Source organism: Canis lupus, chromosome 1 (assembly GCF_011100685.1).
Source record: "Canis lupus familiaris isolate Mischka breed German Shepherd chromosome 1, alternate assembly UU_Cfam_GSD_1.0, whole genome shotgun sequence".
In the NCBI taxonomy this organism is placed as follows: domain Eukaryota; kingdom Metazoa; phylum Chordata; class Mammalia; order Carnivora; family Canidae; genus Canis; species Canis lupus.
This window is the reverse complement of record NC_049222.1, coordinates 31,820,395-31,845,565: the sequence shown is the minus strand read 5'-3', so window position 1 is coordinate 31,845,565 and position 25,171 is coordinate 31,820,395. Positions and strand designations below refer to the sequence as shown.

The 25,171-nt window shown below is 38.5% G+C and overlaps 2 long non-coding RNA genes across 4 annotated transcripts in view; one reads left to right on the top strand and one right to left on the bottom strand.

Moving 5' to 3' along the window:
• The window catches only part of LOC106558610, a 34,527-nt gene that overhangs the window by 704 nt on the left and 8,652 nt on the right, over positions 1–25,171 (top strand). The window lies entirely within an intron of this gene.
• LOC102156887 overlaps positions 5,101–25,171 on the bottom strand; it is a 54,081-nt gene continuing 34,010 nt past the window's right edge. For both annotated transcript variants that reach the window (XR_005353594.1, XR_005353596.1), the window contains one exon: positions 5,101–5,683. This is a non-coding gene — a long non-coding RNA (uncharacterized LOC102156887). The remainder of the gene's footprint in view (positions 5,684–25,171) is intronic.

The window sequence follows — 25,171 nt, the reverse complement described above, 5'->3', positions numbered from 1 at the left end:
ACATTGCAGCTGCTTAATTTTTAGTCTGAACTTTATCACCAATAAGTGTTACAATAACAAGCGATATGATGGTATCTCGGAAGGAATATCCATCAAGCCCCAAACAATGACAGCTTCAGAAGAGTCGATTGCAGAAAAACAAATTTACAAAAAAAAAAAAGAGAAAATTAGCCCCACGCTGCCGCTTTCCAGCGGGGGGAGGGGCGAACTTTTAGTGGCAAAGGCTTTAAAACGCGGCTTTGTTCCGAAGGCCATTCTGAAATGAAGAAGGGGGATGATTGAAAAGGTTAGCGAGCAGGGGAGGAGTTAACAAGTAAGATGTGCTCTTGCTACGAGAGGGTGATTTGCAAGGTGAGAGCCTCGGAAGGGAGCAGGCGGCTTCCCCGGCCCAGGCTGCCCGCGCCCCCCGCCCCCCAGAATGTTCTGCAAACCCCCGGGCAGCGCGGGCGGGGAGTCCCCCACTTGCCCCGGTCCTCGTCGGTCGGCCAGCCCGGGCACTGCGGCGGACACGGTTACTTGCTGTTCCCCATGTGTTCCTGTCTTATTTTCCCAGCCCAGTGTAAATGCAGAACGTCTTCTTGGGGCAGAAACAGACACTGACCTGAACCGGTTTAAATTCCTGCCAAATATGCAGGCACTGTTTTTGCTACATTTTGGAATTTGGCTTAGACCGTGTGTCAGGCATTTACCCTCGTACTCCAAACTAGAATAGAGACCCAACAACTTGAAAAATAGAAGATCGGAAAAAAGCATTAGGAATGCGCTGAAACTTTTCCGTTATTAATTAATCTGAATATGATGGATGTTTTCAGTTGAGATCTCCCATTACACTGTCCTGCTGGCTGCTGGGGGTGGGGAGCAATTCCACTTCACCCCGCACCCTAATTACAAAAACAATTCCTTTGAAAGCAGGGGAAGAACGCCCATGTCAGCTATTTACAGCATTTTTTAAATTCTGTGGTTTTCAGAATTAAGGTTCAAAGTGAGGGTTATTAATGTTGAGTAATAAAGTAGTTTTTCTTGCACAAAGATACCCTAATTTTGAAAGGAAAAGTTTTTGCTGGAATAATTTTCTCCGGGCAGGAAGGGGGGGTGAAGAGGAGGGTAGGAGATTTAGACCTACCCTTGTTGTTTTTTTTTTTCTTTTCTTTTCTTTCTTTCTTTTTTCCTTTTTTTTTTTTAAAGATTTATTTACTTATTTGAGAGAGAGAGAGAGAGAGAACAAGACTGGGGACAGGGGCAGAGAGAATCTTGCAAGGAGACTCCCTGCTGAGCCATGAGCCCCACTCAGGGCTTGATCTCAGGTTGGGACCAAGGGGATCACGATCTGAGCCAAACCAAGAGTCCGTGGCTTAGCGGCCTGCGCCCCCCAGGCGCCCCCCACCCTTGTTTTTTCAACTTGACATCTTTACACCTCGTGGTCCCAGCTCAGGTCCTAAAAGTATTTTCTTTTTTCAGACAGCTGCTAAATCACGCTACAGGAGTGAGTCAGGATGCCATGGGACAGGGCCCTGTTTCCCTGGGTGTCTGTGGATGACCCCGCACTGTGGCAGGGTGACTGTTTGCAATTGTTCTGCAAGGGCCTGGCCCAGGGGACTCGCGGAGGAGTCTCTGGAGCCCATCAGGATGACTCTCCCCCTGTGCCAAGTGGGTCACTATTGCGCAAGGCGGGGCTTTCTCTCCACCCAGGGCTCAGCAGGATGCCTCTTTCTGCTGTTGGCAGGCTTTCCAACTGCTGGGAACTCAGATGCAAGCATCCTGGGGCCTGGAGGTGTGGCAGGGTGTGGCTTGAAGGAGGGCGACTTTTTCAAAGGCACCTCAGCAGAGGCAGGCAGGGAAGAAGCCCAGATAGAAGAACAATGGAAGAGAGACGGTCTGCAGAGCTACTCAATTTCTCTTAATGACCCAATCGGCAGCCTGTTTAGTAGCCCTTGAGCAGACTAACAAGACCTTCACCTTGCAATTGGAGGCCAGACATCCTGTCAAAACTCCAGTTGTGAAATGAGGAATTAATCTGATGGAATGTATTGGTGTATCTCATCTCCCTACTCTTGTTTTCTCAGAGCTGGACTAAACTGGTCCAACTGGGAGACTTTTGCAGGCTAATGAGCGAGGTCACACAGTTGGTAGGACAGGCGGGTCTAAAGACCTGGGTGCTGGTGGAGATGTATGTAAGCACACGTGGACAGCACATGTATGATTCAGAAGCAGTAGGTATGAAAATATTCTTTGCTCTCAAGCAAGCTCCATGATGACAGAAAGAACTTGCTACCAGCCAGGAATGATCTCACAGAGTTGAGCAGTTTGAATTGGCTACTTTCCTGAAAATCTCTAGAAACAAATCCTTTTCGATGTGGCCTTTTCCAGAATGGTGCCAAATTAGAGCAGACTCTGCAAATCCTGAATTAGGATCAGAATTCAGGAGCCTGGCTAATTTTACCCCTGTGAGCTCTATAAGCAGCAAGGCCCTGCAGCTATAGGTTCCTTCATCGTGTCTCTGAACTTCCCTCAACCCAACTTTGCTTTTTTAGCTAGAAAGTATGCCTCTCTGGCTTCTGATTGTCAGAGAGGTGGAAACAGTTAATGAGGTATGCTGTGATTTCCAACTCACAGCATTAACACTTATGGTCATAAGCTTGAAATACATCATTTTTCACAGAGGCCAAGCATGGAAAGTAATAGATATGACTGAAGAGTACAAATTATGTTCTGCATTTTTGCCTCCACAGGAGACCATAGGCCAAAGTGACAGAAGTCAGATACAACTACTCAGTATTACAAATGACAAATAACTTATCTTAAATGAAAGCTACTCACTATTACTATTTTTATATATTATATAATATTTTCCTCCTAAGATCATATATGATTTTATATGTCATCAAAAGTAATGGGTGTACCTGTATGTATTTTACAAACTGTAGATGCTCTTTAAACATAAAGAATATTTATATTATTTCATGTCTTCAAATTTTAACTGCAATCCATTCTGTCTTCCATTTGCAACATACATAGATAGAGTGTATGGATTGGGCAAAATAATTCAAGAAATAGGACTAAGTGACAAGAGTCTTCATTCAGTGAAGATATATTGTGTGTTTATTGTGGATGCATTGGGGGTGGAGTGTGCTGTACTGAAGTCATGTAACTTGAGAGACACTTTGAATAATTTCTTTCTGTTCAAAATATGTAAACATAGAAGTTCAAACCCCAAGAGGTTAGACCAAAAAAAAACAAAAAACAAAAAACAAGTAGCCATGATCTCTGAAATCCCGCAGTTGGCCTGCACTTGGCTTGCTGACTCCAATGTGGTGAATGATGGAAAAGATTAGATAGATGAGCCGGTAGGCAGAGCCGACTTATCCATCAGGCATACTTGGCCCATGATACTTTTAGGTACCCACAAAAACGTTCTGATTTCTTTTATAATCAGAAGAAAAGGGAACTTTAGGTCAAAGAATGTTTTCATATATAATATTAATACATTGTTGTACCAACATAATCATAAAATGTCATTTTTAATATTTTTTAATAGCAGAAAGAGCCAATGAGGGTAAAAACTGCCTCTACTAGTTTCCTATTGCTGCCATAACAAACTAGGACAAATTCAGTGACATCATTATCTTATAGTTCTGGTGGTCAGAAGTCCAACACAGTCTCCCAAGGCTAGGATCAAGTGTCACCAGGGTTGCTTATTCCCCACATAGAGGAAGAACTGAGGATCTACAGGATTCTGTTAGGGCATGGCACAAGCCCTACTGAAGTTAGAGGCCAGCTTTTATTGGCAACCCCTGATACTGTACCAGCTGGAGGAGGGGTGTGAGGAATCCCACCCACCTTCTGCACATGAAGACAGTGCACCCATCAGAGCATTCACTTTTGATCACATTTTCTAAAGCCAGTGCAAATGGCCTTGGGCAAATGGAACATGTTTGTCAAGATACCTCCATTCTGTTCACTGGATGTTTTCTGCTGATAGACTCTTGTTCCAAAGCTGGTTCTCTGAGGCCACAGCAGTATGATCTTAAGATGACCATTAAAAATCTGATGGACATATTTTCAGGATTAGAATCCTAATTACAAGAAGAATGTGGAAGGTAGCCATTCCTGATAGCTTAACAGACAGGATAGCGAGTGATATTTATGAAAACAAACAGGCTGAGCAATGATCCAACAGAGTTCATCCTGCTAGAGAAGACCACTGAGTTAAAACTCATTTCTTACTACCAGGGATTTTTTTCTGTATAATATTATGTCATTGATTCATATCTCTTTATTTTTCCTTTACAAACCCAGACACAGCCCCAGAGATGCTAAGTCCCTAGATATTTCATTTTTTAAATCAGATACTTGACAGGTAGAGACACAATCACAGTCAACAGTTTAAACTAAACTAACAGGCTGAGAACCTTTTGTGATTGTAGGTTCTAATTTCAACTCCCCTGTAATCCATTCCTCTGCATTACCATCTATAAAATGGATATAGCAATAATAAATCAAGTCATGAAATTATTTATAGGTATAACCACTGATGGGATTTTATAGCACTTTACACATATAAAATCCTAAATAGTCCAAGCAATAAAAAGTAACATTTCCCAGTGACATCTCCACAAAAGCCACTTTCTTCTGAATAAGTACCAACTTCCCACAGAGATGCCTAACCTGCACCAATAGACCTGCAATGTAACCCGACAGAAAGAAAGAGAAACATAACTAAGTCTGAATTTGAAAATTGGAATTTTATCACAATCATAATACATCTTACATTCTCCTTTTTTGTTGTTGTTGCTGCTGCCACATATTGTTTTTCTTACTATCACAAAGAAAAATATATCACAGAAAACTAGTTTACAGATAGATTACCAAAGTCTTTTGGCTGGTGAAAGATCAGGTTTTTCAAAAAACTTCTCCAAAAGAAAACTCCTTAAACTGTTCCACTGCCATTTAATCATTGGAGATTTTGATTATTTGCTTTATTTTATTTTATTTTATTTTTATTTTAAAGATATTTATTTATTTAGAGCCTGAGTAGGGGGAGGGGTAGAGAAGAGAGAGAGAATCCCAAGCAGACTCTACACAGAGCGTAGAGCCCAATTCAGGGCTCGATCCCACTACCGCAAGATCATGACCTGAGCAGAAATCAAGAGTCGGACACTCAACCCACTGAGCCACCCAGGCGCCCCTATTTGCATTATTTTAAAATGTCTTCATTTTCTAAAGCCTGATAGTAGCAAGTATAACTGCGGGATTCACTTTGATAAGTAAGAGAACATCAACAAAATAACAATGTGAAATGCATTTGGAATTCCTGGCTGAAGAGAATTGAAGTGGGGAGGACGTCCTTAAAATGAAAAGTTAACAACTGAAATCTGGAGCAGTTTTATTTTTAAGGGAAAAAAATTAATTCACCGTTGATGTGTAATTTGTACAAAGACAAGGTTTTAAAAAAAAAGTGAAAGAGCAAAGTCAGGAAGGTCAGGTGTTAAGTGGGATTTCAGCAGAGAAATTACATAATAATACTCTGGAAAGAAGACTTAAGTGAAACTGGAATAATGACATCCTAAATACTGTTTGGCCACAAACAGTAGAAATGTCTCCCTTTGTAATGCGTTCCACCTCGTCTCTGCAAGGCTGGAGAGGGAACAGAACCAACGTTGAACAGCAGAGAATTGCATCCAACCTGCAACAGCAGATAGAAAAGAAGCTGCGAATGTGGGATGTTGTTTTATCCCAAAATATTTTGTAACATTCCCCAGATTTTTTTTCCATTTTGCTACCATACTTGCCCAACCATGCTGGGGTGTTATGCTATTTTAGACATGAGTTAACAGGTCTCTTAGTTACACACATTTCCACATTCCAATGAGACCTATTAGATCCTTTCCTCCCTAAACCACCCCTGCCACACACACACACACACACACACACACACACACACACACCAGTTTTTCTCCCCCACACAAGTACCCTCCCCTCCACTCATTCTTCCTTGTTGTTTAACACTTCCCTACTCGTCATTGCGTCCAAGGCCATGCAAACCCACAGGACAGAGAAGGGGTTGCTACCATATGACGTGGTTGGACTCTGCAAAATGAAATGGCTGCAGCCAGCGAGCGAGTCAAACAGAGCAAATGGCAAGAAAAAGGGAAAGTTTACATGTAGCTGATCGTTAAGGGAGGAGATGGGAATGGCCTCAAGGGATCCTGCAGTCTTTGCTCTTCACCGTGTGTTGTGTTGGACCAGCAGCATCAGCTGGAATTGCGTCAGAAATACAGAAACTCAAAAAGTCGACGTTGTAAGCTCAAGCCCCATGTTGGGTGGCGAGCTTAAAAATAAAATCTTCTAAAAAGAAAAAGAATGCAGAAACTCAAGGCCCACTCTGAGTCAGACCTATTGAATCAAAATCCACGGTTTATCCAGACACCTAGATAAATTGAGATGCACGCTAAGGATAGAGAAATACTTCCCCGTGTCGGTCTCCCACCACCAGGAAATGAAAGAAAGTTGTCAGTGGTGTAAACATTTATATCCAATAGAGGAACATTTTAATTTGCTATGATAACAGATTTCGAGAGCCATTAGCTTTAGCAATCAAGGTCTGATTACAATTCCCACCCTCTCACCTACTACTCTCCTCAGAAGTTACTAGGACTTTCTTTGCTGTACACGCAGGTTCTTTTTCTCCCTGAAGTTTCATGGCAATATAAGTACAGTCTAACAAGTAGGCTTTGGAACAGAAACTTGACCCCTCCAAACCCCCCTCCAGTAAGATATGTAATAGTACGGAGCATGCTCCACACTCCACCACCATCCATGAATCCCCTCCCAGAGGCATTTCCAGTCAACTTAAAATAAATTACTGAATGCATGTAAAAGAGATCAATTTTTTAAAACTTTTTATACTACGAAGTTGGGCTGAAAGATGTTCAGGAAACCCTATATCACAACTTAAAGGAATCAACTCTTTTCATAAAGCCAATCTGCCCTCACTACAGCAAGAAGTGTGGTTTATTGGTTTGTTTGTTTTTACATCCCTTGGATGTTTTATTGGAAAGTGACTTCCAGGATTTGGAAGTGATGGAAAGCACCAAGTGAAGAGATCAGGGCAGAGTTACACAAAATCACCTTTAAAAGGGGAGAACTGTTCCATGGAAGATGAGTCAATCTGAAAAGGGGTTCATTGCCAGGGAAAGGAAGAGTCCCAGAGACAAACAGTGGCAGGGCCCCTCCAAGCACACTGGGAGTGGCACCCTCCATCTCTCCTTCATCAGACTGTGAGTTTGAGCATTTCCAGTCCTACTGAGAATTCATCCTTACAATGGAACTGGATACACAGACTCTCTCTGGTCCTCCATTCACAAGATCTTTCCTATTATGGTTTGGATGTTTTAAGGTAACTTAACCCAATGCTGTACCCATCCAGTTTATCTAAATCCTATTATTCGGGCTTTGTCCTATAATAAATAAATAAATTAATTAATTAATTAATAACAAACAAACAAACATACAAATAACTGGATTAAGATCTGACTTTCCTTAAAATCTAGTACCAGCAAGGAAAGGGCTAATCATGTGGATTCTACTCTTCTGGTTCTTAATGCCCTGTCTTTTCACAATGAATGAACTACATAAAATATATATTGGCCTTAAAGCCCAGTTAAATGTGAGTCTCTTCATGAGAAAGAGACACTCAGCCAAGATGCTGACAAATCATCTTCCTGGCCTATAAGCCTGGAGGCTAAAGACAGACCGTCATAACGTAGGGCTCAGTGGCTGCTTTAGTAAGCTTGACAACAAACAGTCCTAGCTCCCAGTGACTACATCATTATTAACAGAGAATTATAATTCATCTTAAAGTTCTGTGATCCATGAAACTTTCAGGACTCCTTTGAATTATTTGTTCCTCATAGAGTGCTGGGAATGCCATGGGGATATCAAAAGACAATCATAAAGTCATTAAAGGGAGGGGGTTCATCCATCTATTTCTCAACAAATATTTTCTGTGTCTCTCCCATGTGCCTGGCACTGTGAGTGATGCCAGGAACACTCTGAACCAGGAAATAGACAAGCAAGAACGCACAGCGTTATGCGTTAGGACCATCATAGAAGAATATAAGAGTAATGCACACAGGACAAGAAGAGTCCAAATCTTCCTGGGAGAGTCAAGGCAGTTTTCCAAATGAAAATTGTATTTGAGCTGAGACTTGAAGGGTAAGAAGGATTTGGCCAAGTCAGTGATTTGGAGAGAGAATCTGACTGGTTATGTGAATAAAAATGGCAATTAACACTGAATGAATGGCAAAGGGAAGGAATAGCTGTGACTCAGTTGGTAATTAAGGAATTGGGTAAGAATAGATCCTGTAGCCTTGCTACTAACGTGTGGTCTGCAGATGAACAGCATCAGCTGGGATCTCATTAGAAATACAAACTCTCAGTCTGCATCTGAATCAGATCTTCTGAATCAGACTCTGCATTTTGGCATGTTGGGAGAACTAGATGTATCTCCATACACTTAGGTGGTGAAGTCATTAAGGAATAGCAGGAAATGAGCTCATGGAGTAGTGCTCACAAGGGGTCATATTTGCCACACAAAAGGGTAACTTTAAGAACTTGAAACTAGAAAGATACTAAATTTGCATATTCACTGTGTCTCTAATAATAGAATGGAGAATGGTTTAGAGCTAAGTACTTGTCCTCCCCCCAAAAAAAGTCTGGGGTGGCTGGCTCAGTCAGTGGAGCATGCAACCCTTGATCTTGGAGTTGTGAGTTTGAGCCCCACGTTGGGTGTAGAGCTTACTTTTTTAAAAAAGTCTAAACTATGATAAGGACTGTGGAAGAGAGACTTTGAGAGACTTTTAAGAGACAGACAGGACAAGAACTGATGATTTATTAGTCTGAGGAACATGACTCCCAAGTTTCTATATGGTGATACCATCCATATAGATGAAGAAAATGAGAGGTAAGGTAGGTTTGGGGTGTCAGAACCATCTCTTCCGATATGTTGAATACGAGGAGCTTTGTACACAGGTAGGTAGAAATATCTGCTCAGAGTTGTATATTTGAATCTGGGCTATGCAGAGATTCAGAAACACAGGTCCAAAAGTCATCAACACAGAGACTAATTGAAGCCATTGACAGACATATCATTTTCCAAGGAGGTTGTATAACATGAGAAGAGAATCCTTCCTCTTATTTCTCCACAGTCTTCTCTTGCCCTCACTATCCTATCATGAAAGTTCCCAGGGTAATGTTGCTATTACTGGTGAAAAGAGCAAGTTCTAAGTTCTGGAATGTTTTGTAACATTCCTAATTATCTCTAAAATATTTCTGTCCAAAATCCCATTTCATTATGTTTCTACCTTGGATCAGATGATTGTATGTGAATCTGATTTTAAAATGCATACTAATGAGTTCTGGAAATTAATATATTTCCCTTCTAAGAGGTGTTTGTGCATTTTACAAGATTGTTTACCTAGCGCCTAAATCTAGGACAATACACCAAAGGATATGTAATTCTATGGTAATTTCCACCACCATGGCCTACTAAAAAAAAAGGCATTCTTGGGAAACAGATACATTTTTGTGTTGATCCTTTTTCTACACCACTAAATGGGAAGCTACTAGTGCTCCCTTCCCCCAACAAAAGGCTACTTAAAACCAGGGATGAATATCACTATCAGTGATGTGTGAGATTGCCTTTAAAAAAAAAATCCAGTGGAGCTCAAGGAGAGATAAAAATATATATACATATGCAAACAAGACTGGTCATGAGTTGATAATTGTCAAAGCTGGGTGAACAGTACTCTTAGTTACTTTTGTATATGTTTGAAATTTCCATAATAAAAGGTTTTCCAAAAAATACCAGGAATGTTGACAAGATTATACTTAACTTCCTGCTCTGAACCAGTCGGATTTGACCTAACTTCTTGCTTTGGACCAGTCAGATTTCTAAGGACACAAAGTAAATAACAGTTTTATCTTTGAATTGGCCAACAGTCTCAAACTATTACTCTTTGCTTAAGGCATTTTTGTCATTCCAATTAATCCAACATCATTCAACACATTCATTAACATTATACTTACTACATCTTCCAAATCATAATTAATAGAAATAAGACCAAGTATTTTATGGTGGTATAAATCATGAGGAAAATCTTCTCAATTATATAGTTGATGAAAAGCAATAAATGATAATAATTCTGCAAATTCACCTCAAGATGATCCTCAAAAGATCCATAAGGTGCTTTCATTTAATTTAAATTCCTACATAGCACATTGAAATGTCTCCAATATTTCAAAAGCCAAAGTTAAAAAGAGAAAATATAATGGCAGTTATGTCTAATTTGGCTTCTAATTTATTGGAGAGGAAAGATTCTTCATGAGAAATGCTTATAAATATAGTCTCGAAGTCTCTCTTAGTTTGCCATTTAGAAACAAATCAGAAAAAAAATATTTTTTAAATATTGAATTCTTTGTCACAAGAATTCCTAACATTGAGTAAGCAAAAAAAAAAAAGTATTTATTTTTGATACCATAGCATACCATTAAAAATAATATAGGAATAAAGAATCAATAGGTGATTAGCCATCTATTGCTGTGGAAAGGATTCCTGAATCTAAAAGGGTGAGAACTAATTAATGCTGTTCTTCAATCCACACTGATATTCTCACCCAGACATACCTGAATCAATGTTATATAAAATAATTAATATGGGGATGCCTGAGTGACCCAGTCAATTGAGCATCCAACTCTTGATTTCGAATCAGATCATGGTCTCAGGGTCATGAGATTGAGCTGTGTTGGGCTCCTCACTCATGGGGACTCTGCCCGAGGTTCTCTCTCTCTCTCCCTCTCCCTCCTGCTCTAACTTTCCCCCTGCTCACACACTCTCTCTCCCTAACATAAGATCTGTAATGAAATAATTAACATGACTAAATATAGTCTAAAAATATTTTATACAAAACTGGACTACTGCATGAATAGAATAGATTTTTCTCTTTATCATACCATTTGTTTGGGTCATTTGCCTGTTTACTCTCAGAATTATTACTGATTGTTCTTCAATCTGCACTGTAAGTCATGGGGTAAACTCTGTAAACTACAGTTCCCGGGATCCCTTTCAAAGGGACTTCTTGTTAGGTTTTGCTAATGGGAGGCACTAGTGGGAGATGTGAGGAAGGCAATAGAGAGAAGCCAGAGTATTCCCCACCCCCCGCTTCCCATTCTGAATAGTGACTATATCTTCTGTCAAGACCAGTTTCCATCAGAGCCTCTCCCTCTGTGGTTCAGCCCCTACTAGTTAGCCCCTTCCTTTGTGTCTCTAGGCAGTGCCAGGTCCTACCCAGTGGTACCCAGGTAACACTACTCATGCCTTGATTTCTCCAGCTGTAAAGGGATAGAAGGTTCTTGCTATTCCTAATCTCTAGGTTGTCTTTCTTCCCCTGTCTGACTTTAAAGCTTTCCCAACACTTTTGAAATTATTTTCCTATAATAAATATGTTTACTGAAATACATCTGGTACAGGCTCTATTTTCCTGACTGGCCCCTGACTGATAACACTCTTCATCTTTAATTCTGCAATTTTATAGTCTTTTTAAAGATTTTATTTATTTATTGCAGGGTGAGAGTGAGCAATTCCGGGGGATCAGCAGCAGAGGGAGAAGCAAGCTCCCCCTGAGCAGGGAGCCCAATGCGGGACTCAATCCCAGGACCCTAGGATCATGACCTGAGCCAAAGGCAGATGCTTAACTGACTGAGCCACCCAGATGCCCCACAAATCTAGAGCCTTCTTTAAAAAAAACACAATATGTGTGTTGGCATCATTTTCACCTTAGAAAGTGATTCTATTTATTGTTTATGATCAACTGCTTCTTATTTTTTTTTTCAACTGCTTCTTAAATAGTTGCAAGTATTCTTACCAGCAAGTTTATTGTATTGCTGAGTACTGATGAAAGACTATTTCCAGACATTTGGAAAAGATTTTTATTATAAAAATTGGTGTTGTTCTCTTTCACCTCACGTGTTAGTCAATAATTACTTATTAATTTCTTACCACATATGGAATACTAAAAATAGATTTTTAAACTATGAGCCCTTCCTGAAAAAGAACTTACGGACTTGCTATAGAACACTAGACACATTCATTGAAAAGGACTACGGGACATTAGTAAACATGTTTGCGTTACAACATAACATCTATCTACACCTTTACTTGCTTGTGCAATGACTGCATTCCTAAAAAGTTAAAATACACATCAAGTCAAAATATCATTTTGTTATGTAATGCAAAATATAGATGTTTATAAAATAAAACTTCACCCTTCCACCTCCTTCCCCCTTCAATTTGCTCTCAGCTTTGCAACTGTAGTCCTCAGAGGTGGATATCATTAACAATTTGGTGTGTATTCTTCCAGAAATTTTTCAATACATATATTAATTAATTTATTTATTCAACAAATATTTATAAGCATCTACCATAGGCCAGGAACTTTCTAGTTCCAGAAGATACAGAGGTGGACCAAGCTGCACAGAAGGTTTATATCCTGGCAGGCGAAGCAATGACAGTCAAACAAACACATGAATACATAATAGACAAGTAGTAACAGAAGCTAATAAAATAAAGGAAAATAAAGCACAGTAATGGGCAGAGAAAATAGGAAAAGGGAATATACAGGCTTTCTATTTTAATGCCTTCTGGAGAGTATGTCGCCCAGCAAATTTTAGGGGGTTTCCCTTGGATACAAATATTTAAATGGCTGGTAACCACCTCTTCTAGTTTCTTGGTGGAGGAAAATGATGTAGATAATCTCTTGAGGTTCCTTTCTGCCCTATCACTTTGTTATCAACAACTTCACAATTAACCACATAATTCATTCTATTTTTAGAAATCTCTTCAAAATTTAATATTTATGAAATCCTAACAGTTTCATGGTCCTCCCCTCATTCTCTTTCTATTCTAACAAACAAATTCTTTCTCTTTTGCCTGGCCCGCCAGCCACACAAATTACCGACTTGGGTCACACAGGTATTCAAGGTAGAAATAAATCAATAATATGTGTGTACTGGAAAAGCAATGCAACTTGTCTGACAGCTTCACTACACCCTTCTCAGGATCTCAGAGTGCCTGACACACCCAGAACTTTTTGTAGAAAGCTCCCCGATTCATCAAATGCTAAGCATTAATACAACCTGGCCATAAATTATGGACAGTGGTCAGCTCCTGAGTCTAGCAAGGGCAACTGTCTCCAGACCAGCCATCAGGTCATGCAGGACCAACATCAAGCCTCTGTCCTAAACTAGGTGCCTTAAAACCAGGTCCCACTACAAACTATTTCACAGGGAATGTAAATCCGAGGCTTGCAGCTCTGTCAGCAAACATAGAGCACTGTAGAAATGAACGTGCAGTAGATGTCATGAAGCAACGGAAGCAGCATGTAAGAAGGTGTGTGCTATCAAAAACAAATGGGTGGGAAGAGAGAGCCGAACTATGGACAAAAGGCAGGCAGCCTCCTACGATGATGCTTTTGGATCACCAGGTATCCTGAAAGCCTCCTTGGAGTATTGCTATATCCCAAACGCCAGGAACTTTCTGGTCTATGTGTGAGTTAAGATAATCTTGGTCTCCCTTACTTCTCCAGGGTTTACCTTTCCTTAAACCTCTGTTAACTGAAGTCATCTGATAGCTATACAGCAGGATTAAAATTGCATTTAAGGAAGTTTGCCAACACCATTTATGCAATATGATAACCCTCACTGTCTGCCCAGTGAGGTCATCAACACTAACACATTCCAAAGGTCCACTGTATGCAGAGTAATTTGGAAAACATCAGTGACATAGCCCACAGGGACATTATGACCCAATGAAAGGGAAATGTATAAATAATAATGCCCTGGATATTTAACACACAAAAAATTGCATCATTGCAACATAGTCACAAGGAACACCACAAACTCTGGACCTACGATACCAGAATTCAGTTCCCAGCTCCCAGCTGAGAAGCTGTTCAACCCTGGGGAAATCACTTTCACCTTTCTATGCCTTCACTTTTTCACTTGTAAAAAGGCACTATTACTAGTTCACCTGCCACAGAGTGGTGTAAGGATTAAATGAGTTAATATATGTAAAATGCTTATCGTCACACTGATATTTATAGCTTAAAATAGTGGAAAGGATGGACTGTACAAATGCAAATATCAAGAATGATCAAAACAAAAAAGTTTCAATTATATATTCATGTTTTACATTTGTGCTAGTATTTTAACATGCATCAATGTTCCCTGACAAGACTGTAAATTCTAGGAAGTCAGGGACCATGTTTAATTTGCATGTCATTGTCTCCTGGAAACTATCACAGTTTCTGGCACATAAAAGGTGCTCAACAATATCTGCTAAATTAGTAAATGGACAGTGTAAGCCATGTCTAGATCCTATGGTCAATACACTCAATCAGTAGTCCAGTGCTATCCCATGTTTTTCCTTTCCACCTGTCCAATAAGTTTTATTTATTTACCTTGCTGTTTCATTTATTTCTTGACATATAAGTCTCCTCAGCAATAGTGCAAAGGACTCAAACTTACTGCGGCTATATAGATTCCTGCTTGACTCAGCACTTCTCCCACATACAAGTCTCTTCTATTTTCCAAGTACAAACAATTTATCACATCTCTTCTTCATTCTAGATTCCACCAGAAACCAAGTACAAAAACTCTGGATTGCCCAGTAGCCAGTCTGTCCCTGGGTCCCCCATAGATGGCCTCGGAATCGGTTATAATTGATTCACCACGACCTGCGTGTGCACAAGGGTAGTGCTAGAATTCCTTATGGCATCCTTAGATCTTTTTTGCCACATCCTTTGCCCTGACTCTAAAAGGAAGCCAACCATCTCTCCTCTGGCCTGTGCCACAGATGTCTTCCACATTAATACCATCTGTGATCCCAACGGAAATGATAGTTAAATTCTGTTGCATCTGTTATTGGACCTATCTTTGTAGTAGGAGTAATGAAATTTGGCTTCCAATCTAATTCATCTTTATGCAGATAGACCAAAATAACCCATAATGAAAACACTAAAGGTAGACACAACTGAGAGTTACAAAATGAATGTGGGAAAAAGTTATTTTTCAATGAAGCATGATGATTTTGAAAAATATCAATTCTAAGAACTATTTGTAATCTAAACAAGTAGAAATTAAAATTATAGAAAGATCACTTTTTGTTGGTGGATGTGAAACTGTGGCAATGAGTGTTTGAAAACCTGAAATAGTGATCTTTCTTAAATACTCTTTTTACACTGGAATTAAGAGGCAGCTATTGTTTTGTGATCATTTTAATTATTTGTGGACATATGAGCTAATAATAGGGAACATAAATAACTACAGTTAAAGTATTCTAGAGGAGTTAATTACATGTATTTTCTAAAGGAACATAAAAATGATAATTCTGTCACTCAAAATTGAAGATGTTCAAGTTATATATTGAATTGGTAATTTTTAAGATTTTTCAAATAGTATACTTTAAGTTGATTAAATAAGATGTCAAGAGTTTTCAAATGGCAAAAATGTTTAATAATCTTGATGTTTTGGTGTTTATCAAAAACATATTTTTGCAATTTCTGAATTATGTTAATGTCACAACCATATAGATAATAAATTTCTAGCCCTAGGAGAAAACTTAATCATATTTTACTAGTTTTGCATATGCTTTCTATAGATAAGAACACTTCTCTGGTTTTCTAGTGGCCTCATACATGACTGGTAACAAGCTAGACCACAGCCCCATCTCTCTACTCCCCATCCAGCCCCCTGCGGGTCCACCACCCTGTGCACAAAAGAGTACAGACAGTTTAACCAGTAAGCCAGCAAACCCTGGGAAAGCTATCTGAGCATTGGACTACTCAAAGTACACGTGCATCATTACTGTAACTTTACTAATGGTGAATATTTCTTCTGCCAAAAGGGATAAAATAATTTTTGCTTTCAATAAAAATAGAGTTTTGCAAAGTAAAGATTTATAAGACAACCGAAGTTATTCCAGTTAAGAAAAGCTATAAAGATTACTGAATAAAACATTCTTAGGGCCATTTCATATCGAATAACCAAAAGTTCTATCTTGAAAGGAAAAACAAAAACAAAAATTAAATGCCATTCTAGAGAAACACATTTTAAGTCTTACCCCGTTCTATTGGTTGCACCAGGTCTCATAATTATAAAGCAGAATTAGAATGTCCTTTGAAGAAGTTTACCAGCATGACTTATACAATTACATGAACATTTATGGAAGGGAACATAGCTCTGGGATAAGGATGTTTGGATTCAAATCCGGATTCTATTATTCCCTAGGTGAACCTGAGGCAACTGCTTAATCTCTCTCACTGCCTCAGTTTCCCCATATTTCCCTAATATCTACCTTGAGGCAATTGTTATATGGATAAGAAAGGTAACATAAAGTTCTTGGAACTGCCTGGGTACCTAGTAAGTACTTATTAAATATTAAGTCACTATTGAGACATCTGGGTGGCTCAGCGGTTGAGCATCTGCCTTCGGCTCAGGATGTGATCTCGTGGTCTGGGATCTAGTCTTGCATCGGGCTCCTTGTGAGGAGTTTGCTTCTCCCACTGCCTATGTCTCTGCCTCTGTCTCTCTCTCTCTGTCTCTCATGAATGAATAAATTAAAAATATATATTAAAAAAATTAAGTCACTATTATTATTGTCAGTATCAAGTTAATAGGTCATCAACAACAAATATCCATGGAATGTGAGACCATGTGAGATGTGGGGAAAAAAATATATAAATATATATATTAAGAATATATATATATAATTCCTTAAGAATACTAGGATAGAGTGGAAGAAGAAGAAAAATGCAAATATAAGTGATAAACACGGAAATATAAATGGCATAATGAAGTCTAAGTAGGTTAAGTGAACTAATGTAAACAAATATTACAAATGCTAATTATTATAATTACTCTACTACTACCTATTAATGATCAATAAATTAGTAAATTATGCCCATGATGACATTTCTACTCTGTCATAATTGTTTTCTAAATAGGTGGCTATAAAATTTTTAAGAAACTTTCATTCGAAAAACATTTTAAATGAAAACATAAAGGCAATTGTTAACTAGCATGAAAAGGAACACCTACCTCAAAATACCAGCTAACATAATATATACCTATGAAACACTGGAAGCAATCTCTTTAAAATAGAGATATCAGCATTGTTCTTGGCATTCTAGTCACTATAAAAAGACATAAAATGGAAATAAGAGGCATAGCTATTATCATTTGCCAGTGGTCTGTGGTTTACGTAAAATTTCCAAAGAATAAACTAAAAATTAATATAATTAATAAAAAAATGTTTACCAATATGAAGACAAAGTAAATATAAAAACCTAGGGACACGTGGGTGGCTCAGGGTTGAGTGTCTGCCTTTAGCCGAGGTCATGATCCTGGAGTCCTGGGATCGAGTCCCACATCGGGCTCGCTGTGAGGAGCCTGCTTCTCCCTCTACCTGTGTCTCTGCTACTCTCTCTGTGTGTCTCTCATGAATAAATAAATAAAATCTAAAAAAAAAAAAAATCCATTAACTGTAGGGCATCTGGGTGTTACAGTTCATTAAGCGCCTGACTCTTGGTTTTGGCTCAAGTCATGATCTCAGGTTGTGAGATCAAACCCCGGTAGGGCACCACACTCAGTGTGGAGTCTACTTGAGATTCTGTCTCCCTCTCCTTCTAACCCTCCCATGCTTTCTCCCTCTCTAAAATAAATAAATAAATCTTTTTTAAAAATTCAGTAACTGTCTAAGATAATGATATAAATAACAGTAAATGTAAGGATAAAAATATTCTTTTCACAATTGCAATTTTAAAAAGTTAAACACCTAGAAATAACTTAGGAAAGAATAGGGCTTGTAGGGGCACCTGGGAGACACAGTTGGGTAAATGTCCAACTCTTAGTTTTGGCTTAGATCATGATCTCAGGGTTATGATCTCAGGGTTGTGAGTTCAAGCCCCACATCAAGCCTTGTACTGGCATGCACACTCTCTCTGTGTCTTTCAAAAGAAAGAAGAAAGAAAGAAAAAGAAAGATGGACTTCTACGCCCTACAACCACCACCCCAGAGAAATAAAAAAGACTCTCCTAAAAATTTACCTAACACAAAAGAAAAGCTGAATAAAGATGGTATACCATATTCCTAGATGGGAGAGTGAATATTATAAAAATACCTACTTTTCATGGATTGAAATTTTCAGGCAATTGTAATATCAGTGAAACTGGTTCAAAGTTGGCAAGGTGATTGTAATACTCTCTGAAAGGATGGCTATAGAATAAGGTCAGATTTCCATTTGGATTTAAGAAAATAAGAAAACATGTTTTATGCGTCCAAGCTTATGGAGTAAGGATCATGCACATACATATGCATAGGAAGTCTGGAAGAAAATTACCTTAAAAATGTTTATCTCTGGATGGTGAGATTATGGATGGATTTCATTTTCTTGTTGTCCTTCTATATTTGCCAAAGTCTTTACAATAACTATTTATTGATTTTAGAATCAGTGGAAATACACATTTTTAAGAGAAAAAAAGGAAACAAAACAATAAAGAAATAGCTTAGGCTTTGGAAGCAAGGTTGAACTCCAGCAAAAATGATAATTTTGCCACACTCAGTAAAAACTGAACTGATAGCTGAAAAGCCACTTACAAGGACTATAAGCATATAGTTACTATTAAATCCTGTGCTGAGACTAGGCAACTAACTGGATAGCATCTGTTAACTTATTAATTATTGACAAAAATACCATTTAATGTGTAGATTTGTCATGAAAGAAGAAGAAAAAGCAGTACAGGTAAGAAAAGCTAGAAATTTTCCAAAAATGAAGATGCCTTTTAAGAAGAGCAAGAAATTGGGTGGTTGGTGCCGGGGGGGGGGGGGGGGGGGGGGGGTGCGGCAGGAGAGTATTTGGACAGAGAAAGGAGATAGGAAGAAGTCACTGCCAATGAGATCCAACAGATTTTGGGGATTCTGTCCTGGCCCTGAGTCAAGATGACCAAGGTTCCTTAATCAATTTGATTCCACTTTACAAGGATTGACAGAAGTCTCCCATGAACTCAGCTCACAATTAGATGCTGCAATAGTCACAAAAACAGTGGGAAAACATGGCCCTTGATCTCCAGGACCTTTCAATCTGGTCGTGGAGGCAAGATAACACGTGAATGACTTGAAAATAACATAAAAGAATAAATAGATTAAGTTCCCATATGCGAGGTTCAGAGAATTGGGGTAATAGAAGGCCACTGAAGGATAAAATTTAGGGGCCAGAGTAAAAAGGACAATGTTCATGCCCCAGGAAACATGTTGTGGCTTGTGAGTTTGTCCTTGAGTCATCGGTTCCCCCTTTGATATTGCAAGAGAATGTCAAGTTCTATGAGTTAACCAGTCTCCAAACTATATGTCAATCCTTAGAAACTTATCCTATCTCTTAAACAATAGCTTTGTTTCAAGGCACATTCTTTAAAAATCCTATCAATGCTTAATCATAGCATAGCACTTTTCTCTGACAAAACCCTTACTTTTCCTAAATTCATGAAGCTGGGATGCCAAGATGTTTTCCACTGAAGTCAATTTAGCCAAGCTGTGATAATGTAAGAGACTCCAGAGAAACGATGTTTTAAACAGCTTTGAATCAGATACAAAAAAAAAAAAAAAAAAAAACAGTGTGGGCAATGATCCAGCCAGAGAGCATGTTTTTCACATAGACTACTCTTGAGAGCCATGTCAATATCGGATTGCATCAAAAATTTCACAGGGAATTGGGTTATTCAGTTTTCTTTGACTGGAACTCAGAGGCAAATGGAATTTAGGGTGAGATCTGAAGAGATAAGGTCTTTGTTTTTGAAGGGTACCAAGGCCTTAAAGTGATCAAGAGATCTCCAATGGAGAAGGGTTCAAATTATAGGCAGAATTAAGCCTAACACAATTGCATTGACGCCCACAAATAAACATGACACATCACAATAGAGCAAGTTGACTTAATAAAATCACAGTATTACTCATTACAGCAAGTTTTTCATTATGTCATATGGGAAGGAGGTCTATAGGAATTGGTGCATCCTTTTACAAGGAACTAATTTAATCATCCAGGATATTTCTAGTACATGATGAAATGAAACCTGGAGTTGGAATTTAAGCAGTCCCAGGATGAAAATACTTGGTCTCACATTCTGTCCTTGTGTCGGGCAATAACACTGAACATAAAACACACTCAAAATATACTTCAGCTTCTTTGGTAGAATTTCCTTGACACCTGTTAAATTTTAAAGAGCTCTGTGAAAAGCATTTTCTTAACTACTCAACTGGCTCTTGATTCATTTATGTGCATGGAAATGCTCTGACAGTTTAAAATTGAAAGTATACTGCTTACTAACATTTTTTTCTCTGGTGTTCATTCTCATTCTTCCTTGATAGGGGCCTACTCATAAGTAGACAGCCTATCTGAAATTCTTATGGGCCAGAATCATGCAGAATTGTTACCGTTGTCTTGAACTTTACTGTCAATTATGATGATGCCTAAATATGATTGGACCACAATCTGCTTTTATGATAAATTTAATCAGAAATCCAGGGTAATTTAAGCCCTGACTCGAGACAGTTAAAACCAAGTCCTAAAGCTATATCTGTATGATTGAAACAACCAGATCCCTACCAACTCTGTTACTTCTATCACCTTTACCTCTGATGTGAACCACTGAGTGCACAATTGTGCAGATGTATCATATTGATATAAGCCAAAGTACCAAATAAGCCATGTCTGAAAAAAGTTGATGGCCATGCAGATACTGAATCCATATACAACAACCTATAATTCTCTCCAGTGGGTTACATTCTTTACTCTTCTGTGTCATAAAAGTTGTCCTCTCCTGAGATGCCTTTTCTCTTCTTCTCCTGTCTAAGCCCTTTGGAAACCACCACTTCCTGAATGTCTCCTCTGATTGTAAGTTACAAAGATCAGGCTCCCCAACACGTTCCTTACCCCAAAGGAAGGCAAACACTCCCAAGGAACCAAGCAACTTGAATTCCAATCCCAGGTTGGTCATTTGCCACTTGTGTGGCCCTATGCAAGATCTTGTCCTATGTAAGGTAGGGGTCATGGCCATGCTCAACTCATAGGGTGGATAGGAGAATTAAAGGAAGGCTATTTACATGAAGTGTAGAGGAGAGCCCAGCACAGAGCAAAATTTGATAAAGATTAGCCTATGGATATTCCATCAGTAGCACTGTTTTTCTTTTAATACATGTAAGCTATTTAATGTTTTCAAGCTTTTTTGTTGATATTTTGCATGTTATGTTATATATTATTAATACATTTTTCAGAAATTCATGCAATCTAAATATGTAATCTAAATTCACTTGTTAAACTGTTGAAATGATTTTATAATGAATGGGGCCAAATTATTAGTCAAGACAAGCCCATCTCCAATTTTATCAAGGAAATGAGTGAGGATATAGGCTTTGGGGCATAGAAAGTAGATTTTCCTGCCGCAGGAATACATTGGTTCTATAATCTAAGTTTTTTGGGTCTGGCTATAAATAACTATATAGACTACGTGACCAGAAAGAATCATAACATTATTTCTAGATATTCAAGTCTATTCAGTAGGAAAAAAATAGAACAGCTAGTCATGGTAAAGTATACACAAATAACTGTTGTGAAGATTTTTCTTAAATTATGGACCTACAAATGCTATTTCTCCTCTATGCCTATTTTGGTTTTTCTCACAGCCTGTTAGTTCTCTTATTTTTTTTTTCTTACTATCAAATGAGAAATAATGATAAAAGAAAATTTCGGCATCTCTTTGATATGAAAGCTTTAGGATCCAAGAATCTAAATGTCCTTTCTTAAAATGGCTAACAATGTACTGAGTCAAAAAATTTTCAAAAGCAAACCAACAAAAACATAGATGGATCCTAACGAGATTTCTAAACTCCAAGACAAAGAGAAAATCTAAATTTTCCAAGCAGAAAAATAAAAGGATTACCTAAAAGAACAAAAATCAGTTTGCCATCATATTTCATATCAATGACTGAGAACTAAAAGATAATTGAGAAATGCACTTTTAAAAGCTAAGAAAAAATGACCTTGAACCTAGGATTTCATAGCCAGATAAAATATCAGTCCAGTGTGAGGGAAAAAAAATAAAGATACTGCTATCCATGCAATGATATATGAAACTTACCACCCAGGCATCTCCTCTGGTTGTAGAAAATACAAAATACAAAAAAGGAATTTAAAACAAAAGAGGAATTTTTAAAAAGTGCAACATGTTACAAAAGGATAAGAAAAAACTAGCACTTATAATTAAGTCTAAATTATTTTTGATAATGTGGCTAAGAAGCTCGATGCAATAATTCAGAAATGCCATATGAAACAGAGGAATAGTGCTTTAAAAATGAGCAAATCTACAAAATTCCAAATGATTTAATCAAAAATAAAAGAATTAGAGGAGGAAAGGGAAAAGTAAAAGCATACTGAGGGGAGAAAAAGAAGTTAGAGATTCAAGTTAATTCTCAATGTTGATTTAAAAAATACATATTTATGTTTTTAATTTTTTATTTATATATTTATAACATATATATACATATATATGTTTAACTATGCTTATTAAAGTTGTATGGATGGGTATCCCAGATTTAACTTTGGAAGGTTCTATCTAAGGATGTGACTGTGGGAGTGGTGGTTCAGTGCTGGCCATCACTGGAGACCAACTGCCTTAAGAGAGTCTATCAGACTGAGAGTGTATGTTCGCTGATCTAGCAACTCTATTTCTAGGAACTTTGCTACAAAATTGTTCCACACAGGCACAAAGATATGTGTATAGTTAGCATTGTGGAATCCAATCCACATGTTTTTAGAAGTGGGATTGGTTTATAAAGTATGTACTTCTTAATATGAAATATCCATGTAGCCATTAAAAAGACTGAAGTAAATTTATTAACACAGACATGGAAAGATATATTGTGATGCGAAAAATGTGCTGAAGCTAGTATGTAGGATATGACCTCAGTTTCTGAAACTTGAAGACTCAATGTGTGTGTGTTTATGCATATTTATGTTTACAATGCAAAGAAAAAGTATCCCAAGCAAAAGCAGAGGAAAAGGAGATACATGGCAAAGAGGGATTTTTAATAAATAAAACAAGAAAACTATATATATACATATATATGGTTTATATTGATATATATCAATAAAGACATATATGTGCTATATTATATGGTTTAAAATTACAAAACCAACCTGTTTTAGAGAGAATGGAGAGATGGAAATTATATTGCTAGACACGGAACACATATTAGATTTTCTGTGACATCATCAGCACATAGTGAAATCCAGCTAGTGGAAGGAAGGAGGGAGGAAGTAAGGAGAGAGAGAGTGAGAGGGAAGGAAGGAAGGAAGGAAGGAAGGAAGGAAGGAAGGAAGGAAGGAAGGACGGAAGGAAAGAAGAGAGAGAAGGAAAGTAGGAAGGGCGGCAGAGAGGGTAGCAAGCAAGTACCTGAGATGGGTAGATACTGCCTCACTCAACAGAAAATGGCTTCTTTCAAACCACGATATGACTTACATTTGTTGTAGGCTTTTTTTTTTTAAGATTTTATTTATTTATTCATGAGAGACATAGTGAGAGACACAGAGACATAGACAGAGAGAGAAGCAGGCTCCCTGCAAGGAGCCAGATGCAGAATTCAATCCCAGGCCCCCGAGATCATGCCCTGGGCCAAAGGCAGATGCTCAACCACAGAGCCACCCAGGTGCCCCTTGTTGTAGGCTTCTGTTCTGTGAATTTTGGTATCTCTAATAGACTAAGGATCTTTTCAACTAAACTTTCCATCTGGACCTAACAGCTAAAAACTAAAGTAAGAAGGAAGCAGATACAGACTGTCAGGGCAGCAATTATTTTACCTTTGGGAACTGAAACTATTTTTACTCAAAAAGAAAGTTTGCAGACACAGCATTTCACATTTGGCTTCATAATGTTACACATACAAAAATGATTTGCTATGGAAAACATTTAACAAAGTGGGTGCAAGCCAGTTGTCCTAGAAAAATGACCCAATGACAATATTAGCCAATGTTTATCAGTCACTCTCTCCACTTTATGGAACTTCCATACTATGACGAGATAGAGAGGCTAAAAAGTTGACAAGGATATCATCTGGGCGCTCAAGGAGCTGACCGGAGAGTGACACGTCCTCCTAAGGAGTTAATTGTAGAACAATTTTTGAGAAGTTTCATAACAAAGGCAAATAAAGAGCATCCTGACTTGTTATGCAGTTCTAAGCAACTTGCTTAATCTATTTGGGCCTCACCTCATTCATAAGATAGAAACAATAATTGTCCTACCTCCTCATGGTGTTCCGAGGATGAAATTCAATAATTCGATAACACAGAAATCCACACACAAAGTAAGCAGTCAGTAAAAGTTAGCTACTAGTATCTGGGGAGGCAGAATTAGGCTGCTGGACACAGACTGCCTGGGTTTGCAATTGTATTGCAGGAATCTACTACTTATTACACTGAGTCTCGGGATTCTCAACCAAAAGTGGTGGATGATAAGAGCAAATGCGCCCGAAGCTGCTGGGTGGATTGAAGGAGATCAGCTATGAGAAGGACACAATGAACTCTTCCATTGGTGACAATGGAGGGTGACAGAGGGAGGAACGGAGGGCCAAAAAAGCAAAACAAACAGCAAAGGCAAAGGCAGAGAGAATTCAATGATGATGATGCAGCACGTCCAGAGAAAACGGGTACAAATGTCCCATAGGCTCTGAGAAATACGAGCTAAGGTCAGCAAGAAATGAAAAACCAGACAGCCTCGTTGACGCATCTGGGGTTGTTGAAACACTTAAGAGCAGGGTCAGTGTGTGCGGTGTGAGCAAAACGAAAATAGGTCCCCTGGAAAAACAGCATCAAAAGGTGGGAGGAACCAGCAGAGGCAGCCCCAGAAGAAAGCTTAGAGAGACAGAGCTGATGGAATCCAAAGAGGAGGAGAAGGGAAAGAGTTTCAATAAGAAGTGGCTGGTCAACCATGTCAAACCGTTGCATAAATGTCAACTTGGGTGACAAGGAAAAGTGAGACCATTGAACTGGTTTGATGAGAAAGATGCTGGTGAG